This window comes from Melospiza melodia, chromosome Z, assembly GCF_035770615.1.
Source record: "Melospiza melodia melodia isolate bMelMel2 chromosome Z, bMelMel2.pri, whole genome shotgun sequence".
NCBI lineage: Eukaryota > Metazoa > Chordata > Aves > Passeriformes > Passerellidae > Melospiza > Melospiza melodia.
In genome coordinates, this window is record NC_086226.1 from 20,691 (window position 1) to 29,950 (window position 9,260).

Genomic DNA, 9,260 nt, shown 5'->3' on the forward strand with positions numbered 1-9,260 from the left:
TATTGCATCTCTTCATGTTACTTACATAGATTTCTATTTCTATTCATAGTTTGGTATTATATCTTTATATCTCTATATATTTATTATATATTTCTGTATGTCGATTTACATTTCTATAGTACTTATATTATTTAAAATAAAACCCCTGCCTCTAACGAAATAAAAAGCAAAGACACCCCTTTATTTAAAACACATTTAAAATTTTAAAAATAATTTTGTTTGTCATAATTCTATTCACATCTATATTTGTAATTTTCATTTGTTATATTTATAGATATTATATATATTGGAGAGAATACCTTTTTATTTAATAATAGGTATATTCTTTTGACACAATAGATTTCTTTTACTGATATTTATATATATTAAATATTTATTGATATCGACATATAGATGATATATTTGGATTTCTAGTTTTATATTTTTTATGAAATCTCCAGCCTATACCCCAATAAAAGCCAAACAATCCCCAATTTATTTAAACTATATTTAAACATAAATCCTGTCACGGCTGCATTGCACAGCAGTGCCCCAAACTAATCTGACACTTGTTCATCTCCTGGACCTGAATCTGAACCCGCTCACCTTGATCGCACCTGGCAGAACCATTTTCGTACCTTTTTCTGGCATGTCTTGGGTTTTTTCTTGAATTTTTTGTGGCCTTTATTGCCTCTCTTTCTTGCCTTGTTCCTTGATTTTTTTTTTCCTGGCACTTCTTGGGTGTTTTTCTTCGTTTCTTCTTGCCCATCTTGGTGTTTTTTCTGGTTTTTCCTTGCCCCCCTTGGTTTTTTTTTTTTTTTCAGGTTTTTTTTTTTTTCCCCTGTTTTTTTTTTCTGTGGTATTTCTGGGATTTTTCTTGCCCATCTTGGATTTTTCAGGGAGGGGGGGTGTTTCTCGCCCATCCCGAGGTATTTTCTGTGGCTTTGTTTTTTGTTGGTTTCTTTTTTCTGTTCTTTTTATTTTTTTTTTCCCCTAGGTTTCTCCTTACCCTCCTGGTTTTTGGGTTTTTTTTGTCTGTCTTCCTTCTTTCCTCCCTTCCTTCCTGTCCTTCCTTCTTTCTTCCTTTCATTTCCTTTCCTTATTTTCTTTTTTTCTTTTTCTTACTTTCTTTCTTTCCCTGCATTTCTAATCTTGGTTTTCCTTTCTAGCTTTAGAATAAAAAAGCAGCAGTAGTAACTTTCAGGCTACCTGGGAGTAAAAAAACTCCAAAACGAAAATGATTTAAAGAAAACGATTTATTCCCTGGGAGCCTGAAATTTTCTACAGCTGCACTTGACAGAGAGCTTTTATCCCTTCTTATCGATAGTTGATATTTTATACTTTATACAGCGCCCCCTGCCGTGTGCACCGGCGCACTGCAGGCACAGCGATCCCTGCCGCGTGCACCGGCGCACTGCAGGCACAGCGCCCCCTGTCGTCTGCACAGGCGCACTGCATGCAGAGCGCTGCGGCGTCGTTAGGTTCTGTTGAATGAAACTCGGCTGAATTGGGCTTGCTTCGGCTCTTGGTCTAAACTCGTTTCAGTTCGGCTCTTCGGCTGAACTGCGCACGGTTCGGCTAAACTCGGTCGTATTCGGCACATTGTCTAAATGCGGCTCAAGTCGGCTACAGTCGGCTATCGGTTGCAGTCGGCTATGATCGGCTCTTGGTGTAAACTGGGCTGTTTTCGGCCGCACTGGGCTCTTGGGTTGCAGTCGGCTGTTTGCGGCCACACTGGGCTCTTCGGTGAAACTCGGCTCTTTGCGGCCACACTCGGCTCTTCGGGGAAACTCGGCTCTTTCCGGCCACACTCGGCTCTTCGGGGAAACTCGGCTGTTTCCGGCCACACTCGGCTCTTCGGGGAAACTCGGCTGTTTCCGGCCACACTCGGCTCTTCGGCTCTTCGGAACTATTCGGCCCGGCTCGGCTCCCTCAGGGCGGGAAAGCCGACGTGAGAGGACCCCGGCACAGCGAGGCGTTTACCCAGATGCCTCTCACAAACCCGCCAAAATACGCCCGCCCGCGGCGCCGCTGAGCCCATAGCATGTCTCGGGTACACATGAAACGCCACAGAAAAATCCGTCGGGGCCGCCATGACGTCGGTATTCCGTGCAGGCAGTGCAGTTAAACACCCACCCGGTCCTCCACTTTCCCGCCCTTTTCGCCGCCATCTTGAGAAGGTCAACCAAAACTCCGCGACATCGCCCACGCGCCACTCCCAAGCTGGCGGCCTCTCGCTGGACGCCTGCAGTACCGCGCTCTGCCCACAAGGCGGCAGCACTGCCGCCCGCCCCAGCCGGGGGCGCAGCGCGCCTCGGGGCTGCGGCAGCGAAGGCGGCAAAAAAGAACAGGGGCGACCCCCGCCGACACCTGCTCTGAAATAAATGCCCCAAAACAACCGGGAAGAGGGAAAAAAAACTTCTGCCTCTAATCTAATAGGATAAAAGACAAAACAAAACAAAAAACAAAACACAACACAAAAAAAAAAAAAAATTAAAAAAATAATTAAATATTTTTTAAAATATTTTTTCATATTAATATTCACATTTCTATTTACAATGTATATTGATGTACACTGTCCATTTATACATTTCTTTTTATAAATACATTTCTATTCCATATTGCATATATCCCTAAAACTTTAATTTATTTGTATATTTTTGTAATTATTTTTACATAGCAAGTATGTATTTCTGTTACTATTTTTACTTCTGTAACACTTGGATTATTTAAAATAAAACCCTTGCCTCCATCCACATTAAAGCCAAAAAGAACCCCTTTCTTCAAAACTGTACTTAAATATTTTTTTAAATTCTATTTTTCAGGTTCATATTCACATTTACATTTAAAATGTATACTTATGTATACTGTTATTTGTATTTTTCATTACATCTCTTCCTATTATTTGTATTTATTTAGATTTTGTGGTTATATAATATATTTATATCTTGATTGTATATCTCAATATTTAGAAATATATAACAATAATAACTACATTCATATGATTTAAAATAAAAACCCTGCCTCTAACACAAGAATAAAAAAGCCCAACCTTTGTTTTAAACAATATTTAAATAGATTTTATCCTCGTGTTCAATTTTTATATTAATATTTGTATTTATAATGTATATTAATGTATATTGCTTACTTATGCATTTATCTTTACCAATGTCAATTTATAAATAAATTTATATTCTATATTACATCCGATGCGAGTAGGTATTTATATTTTTCATATATTTTTATTCATGTTTTTTATATTGATTAAATATTTCTGCGTCAAGATTTTTACTTCTGGAACACTTATAATATTCAAAATAAAAACCCTGCCTCTACTTAAATAAAAGCCAAAACATTCCCTTTCTCTTAAACTATATTTACATATTTTTATATTTATATTCCCATTTATAATTTATATTGCCATATAATGTTATTTATATTCTATACTACAACTCTTCATATTACTTACATATATTTATATTTAAATTTATAGGCATAGTTTAGCAATTTCTCTTTATATATTTATTATATCTTTCTATCTTAAGATCCACATTTCTATATTACTTATATTATTTAAAATAAAACTCCTGCCTCTAACCAAATAAAAACCAAGGACACCCCTTTATTTGAACCAGATTTAAAATTTAGGAAGTAAATTTATTTTTCAAAATTATAATGATATTTATATGGATAGTTTTATTTATTCTATTCATAGCTATTATATATATTAGAGAGAATACCTTCTAATATAATCATAGATATATATTTTCTGTATTATATATATATTTTTTACTTATATTTATTTAAATTAAATATGTATAGATATTTGTATTTCTATATATATTTGTATATCTGAATTTATATTGTATTTCTATCATTTATTTAAAAACCCCAGCCTATAACCTAAAAAAACCCCCAATTTACTTTAACTCCATTTAAATATTTTTATATCTACAATCTATATTTATATATCTTTGTGTATATATATATATATATAAAACAGACTATCATTTACCTATACGATAATATGTTCCAATTATATACCATATATTATAGTTCTATGTATGTATCTGTTATCTATATTTATGTTTACCACTCTAATTTTATATTTATTTTTAAATTTATATTTATTTCTATTTTCATCTCTACATTAAACCATGTCAGTTCATTAACCCGACGCACAGAGCCACAACAATACTGTACCTTTGTCAGCGCCGGCACGCAGCACACGCCCATCCCACCGCAGCACCTCAAAACAAAACCTATTTCTATTACTAACGGAACAAACATCCCACAACACTGAACCCTAATAAAAACTCAAATAAACCTAACTGTAAACAAATTTTAAATCCCACTATAAAGTAGCCCAAAACCTCCGCACATGCTCATCATAAACTTCCTCCTAAACCAGTATCTCAAAAACCCCAAAAAACTCAAATACACCTTGAAAATGACACAACTGCTAATAAAAACAAACACCCAATAAAAATTAAATCAAACCAACTCACTAGACTCAAAACTGTACAACTGACCCTAAACATTACTAAAAAAAGTCCCCAAAGCTCTACCTTTTTTCCTAATGCACAAATAATAACCTATAATCTATAAAAGTTCTTTGAAAAAATTAAAAAAAAAACCTTGAAAATAAAAAACCTAAACCATTAAAATACTAAAAAATATCACTACCTAAATTAAAAAACGTATTGCCTATAAAAACCCACCATATAAATGCCCCTGTCCCAAAAAATAAAAATAAAAAAAACTATCCAACCAGAAAGAAATCAGAACTTAGGAACACCAAAACCATAGCCTTCAAGAAGTCACACTACATCCCTCATCATACACCAACTACAAACAACAGAAAACAATACAATGAATTCTTAAAAACCACCTTAAGACCACTACATTGAAAAACATTTCAAAAATTAAAAACTGCATTTAACAAAAGCCATCTAATAAATTCACACCCAAAACTCCAGCAGCCCAGCTGGCCCTACCAAAGCTCTAGGTTCATACATACAGTAAACAAAACCAAAATCCCAGTAATACCCATCAGAAATCTAGGAAAGAATCCTATTGAAATTAATCCTGCTTCAAATACAAACCAACCCATCCAGAAAGTCAGCTTCCCTCAAAAAACAATTTACACAGAGTTAATAATACCAAGAAATGAAACAACACACCATATACCACCAATGAATATCATAGTGAAGGAAAAAAAAAACCACTACATTTTTTCCTTTTTCTTTTTAAACTAACTTCTTTTATTAGCTAGAACAAAAGATTTTGCCAGGACTGTAACAACAACAACAACTTCTTTTGCTTCTTCTCCTTCTGAAATGTCCCTTCTCACTCCCAAATTCCTTTCAACGCCTGAGTTTACATCCAAGCAAAAAAGCAAAATTCGTGCACTCGTCCGTCCGATGCTCCTGTCAGATTCTCTCTTTCCCTCCACATCTTCTTACACTTTCAGTCTTCACGCTGTCCCGCCGTGATGAGTCTGACAGAAGAATTGGCACATGTTAACAGAGCATTTCCCTCCCTCCCTCCCTCCCTCTGCTTTCCTCAGCGCATTTCAATCCATCCCAGGCCTGCAGTGATGCACGCTCACCCCAAAGCTCACAGCAAGCATGCAGCAGCTCAGGCTCACTCGGCTCCAGGGCCCAGAGCCTGCAGGCCCTGCAGCTGCCACACGGATGGACCTGGTTCCCTCCCCGGGTGCCCAGAGGGAAACCTGAGGGCAGGCGTCCACCCCGAGGGGGCACCCGCAGCCCCGGGCAGGCATGGAGTCGCCGGCTGCTCTCTGGGGACGAGACCCTCCCTGCAGGCCACACTGCCTCGGCCTCTCCCTCCCTGGGGGACAGGCACCTCCAGGGTCTGTGACCAGCCCCCTTCCGTCAGCATCCAGGGGCTCTGTCAGAGCCAGAGGGCTCAATTCGTGGGGAGTACCGATGGCACACAAATGGCAGCCCGAGGAAATCGTGTTCTGGCCTCTAAGTGCTTGGGACAGGGTCTGATTTTTTGTTTTGTACTTGTATGAAGATTAGTACAACGGGGCTCTGACGGATGACGTGGCAACACAGAATTAAAAACTCCTCGATAGGATTACATTGACTTCTAGGAAAAGACAAAAGCTTAGGGCCCTTCTGAAATCTACTTTTAATCCAAAGCACGGGGATTGTCAGCATGCTGCACCTTCCAGCTTTTCAAAGCAGCTTCCCGCTGAAGACCAGGAAACATTGATTTCTACAGAAACAATGGGCAACCCCCAGGCTAATCTCAGCACTACTGTTTAATAGGGGACCTGCCAGCGCGCCAGTCCAGCTGCAAGTGTGCTTTACTTCAGTCTAACATCCCCACAAAATTCTTCTCACAACTTCCAACCCTGAAATCTTATTTTCCCCTAAAGCTTCTCTTCATTAGCAATTTCCAAGTAACATGGTATTTTTACAACATTCAAAAATGTCATGCTGGACTGTGCTAGAGAGTAATCTGCAAATATAAGCTTAGCAAAGTTTGAATTGACTTGTCCAGAGAAAAAAACTACAAGTGAACACCTACACCTGCCTACAAAGAGCTAACAAGCCCCTGGCAGCTGCCAGCATCAAAGCACAGCGGATGTCTCTAATACAGGGTAAGGATAACAATATCACCTTCTGTTCTCTCCAGCTTCTTTTCCCTGCAGTCCTATTTTGCTTCTTATGATTTTTTTAGTCCCCGTATCTTCTTGGACAGCACTGAGCCCGACGACAAGGACACGAGAGTCTTTCCCTGCCGTAGGGAGAGAACCAGGAAAACAGCTAAAATAAGAACAGGGCAGTTTGAAATTCATACTTGCAACGAGAAGCAGCGCCTAACCAACAGAACAAAAGTAAACAAAGCACGACACCTCCCTGGGGACAGAAGACTCACAAACTCTCCAGGATTTACAATTCTAGCCACCAACCCCTTCAGGACAGCAGCCAAGTGTCCCCTGGGGTGGTGCTGCACCAAAGAACCATCTGAGAGGTTCCAAAGAGTGAAATGCACAATATTTTGCAAAGACAAAAAATCTTGCAAAATAACAAAAATACAATAGATGTAAACTACAGGGCAAGAGTACAAGTGTTACCTTTGGGAGCTGGAATCATCCAGGTGAGCACCTGATAACTGGATCCTCACCAGAGTTTGAACCCCTCAGGACACAGAAGGGTTTTCCCCAGGAATTTCACAGACTGAGTTTTGACAGAAGCACGCTCGCCGGATCCTCAGAAACGTCGCCCATTCTCCAGGCGTCTGGAGAGAACTGCAAATGGCTCTCACGTAGTTGGAGCTGCTTCTGTAAGGTCTCAGGGTGAATTTCACCAGATGCAACCAAATTGGGCAACTCCCAGTGGGACAGAAGGAACCCAAAGCTTGGGTAAGCAGAGCTGCAGCAAATACTGAGGAAACAAACATAACAGCGTAAAAAATAATAAACCATCCTTTTTTTTCTCTTGCTTTTGTTTTTTTTTTCTTATTCAGATCAGCATAGCAATTAAAGAGAAGGTGAAAAACTCACCATTACTGAACATTTCATCACCTGTAAGCTGAGCATCCTTAGCATAGGGGACTCCAAAGTTAAAATTCACCGATCCCTGGGAAATGAAACCAAATATCGTATGGTAAACAATCAAACAGCAGACATAAAAATTTGTTTCCTCTAAGGACTTTCAGGTACGTATGTATCTTTGCATTACACATTAGAACATACACTTTATACCATCACCTAATACATAATAATTTACCTTTAAATTCTGATAGTATAGCATGAATTTTTAACTTAAACTGGTGATCTATCATTATTCAGTTGGTGCCTAAAGTTATTTCTGCTGTCACGTTCAAAAAAACATGAATTTTTTTTACTGGAATGAGCAATTGATTTCAAAGTCATCACAAGCCCACCAAAACACAAAGCTGGCTTCACTGGACGGGTCTGTGAGCTAGAAGTAGTTAGGCTTGTACTTCCCTCTTGTTCTTCCAGAACCAATAAATGCTGTCAACAAAACCAGGATCTTTAGCCCACTGCTGTGAAAGATTCTACAAGGATGATGGTTTGATTTGTGTTTAGAAGTTTTGATTTGAAATGGCCAGTCCAATGGATAAAGACAGTTTAAGTAGTATTACATTACTATTGTTATTATTTCTATTATGATTTTTACTAGTACTACTACTATTGTTATCACCTGCTACTGGAAGAAACAAACCAGTAGTACCTATACTTAATTACTTTCATTTCCAGAAAATAATAAAGAAAAAGAACCAAACCAAAAAAAGTCACTTCCTACCTTTTATATCAAGGGATGAAAAATTTCTCTTGGGCTCTTCTCCAATTGATCAAGACTCATAGCACTGAAAGGCAAACAAAACAGTGCTTTACAGAAGGCCAAGTGCACGTTTCAAGGCTGAACCACCAACTGACTGCAGTGACAGCACTTACAACGTAAATCGTTCCCAGAGCCTCTGTTCAATGGAATGTTCTGTGGAACTGCCATTTCTTTCCCAAAACACTAACTTCCAACACTTCCTAAACTTATCTTGTATTTTAAAACCACAGAAGTTAGTGAGACTCTGTGCGGAGGTCAGCTTTAAATTTATTTCCTTCTAAAGCTCAGAGCTCTGTTCCATCACCCTTCCCTTCGGCTCTACACTGGATCATGGTGAGCATTTGAGGAGTGCTCAAGAACCAATTCGATTTCTCTCTTTTTCTAGTTCTCTCTACTCTTAAATAATGCAAGACAAGTCAAATGAAAAATGACAAGTTCAGCATCAAAGTCACACTTTTTCCCTTTGTCTGCTCAAGAACAGGCTCTAAATCCACTTCTTGCTGCCTTCAACGATTAAGACTTGCAAAACCATTTTGACATGTTTTACAGCTTTATCATAAAACCCACAGAACGCAAGCTCTGAATTACAGGAAAAGGTCATTCACAGGCAATTATCTAAAGGGACCACTTACTTGTAAATACATACCTTGATAGAGATCGCACTGAGAACGTTTCTGTGGGACTCTAAGGGAGACATATTTTCTGAGTATCCTGTAAACAAGAAAAGCTACGATATATTACAAGACATCCCCGCTTTTTCTACATATTCAAATAGGATTTTTAATAAAAACAATTCAGTTAAAAAAGAAGGAAGAAAATCAAGGTAATTTTACTCAGCTATATTTACTCCCGATTTAGAGGGAAAAAAAAGTCACGGGTGCTGCAAAGAAAAAAAAAGTGAACCATAAACGCTTACAGTAGAATTTTAAAACAAGT

The 9,260-nt window shown here is 38.4% G+C and overlaps 1 long non-coding RNA gene across 1 annotated transcript; it reads right to left on the bottom strand.

Annotated features, from left to right (window-relative positions):
• Window positions 1-7,408: 7,408 nt before the first annotated feature.
• LOC134431754 (uncharacterized) lies at window positions 7,409-9,260 on the bottom strand. The gene is made up of 3 exons (XR_010031083.1): window positions 8,971-9,260; window positions 8,286-8,349; window positions 7,409-7,595 (listed from the first exon to the last, which is right to left on the bottom strand). It is a non-coding gene; the product is annotated as an uncharacterized LOC134431754 (long non-coding RNA).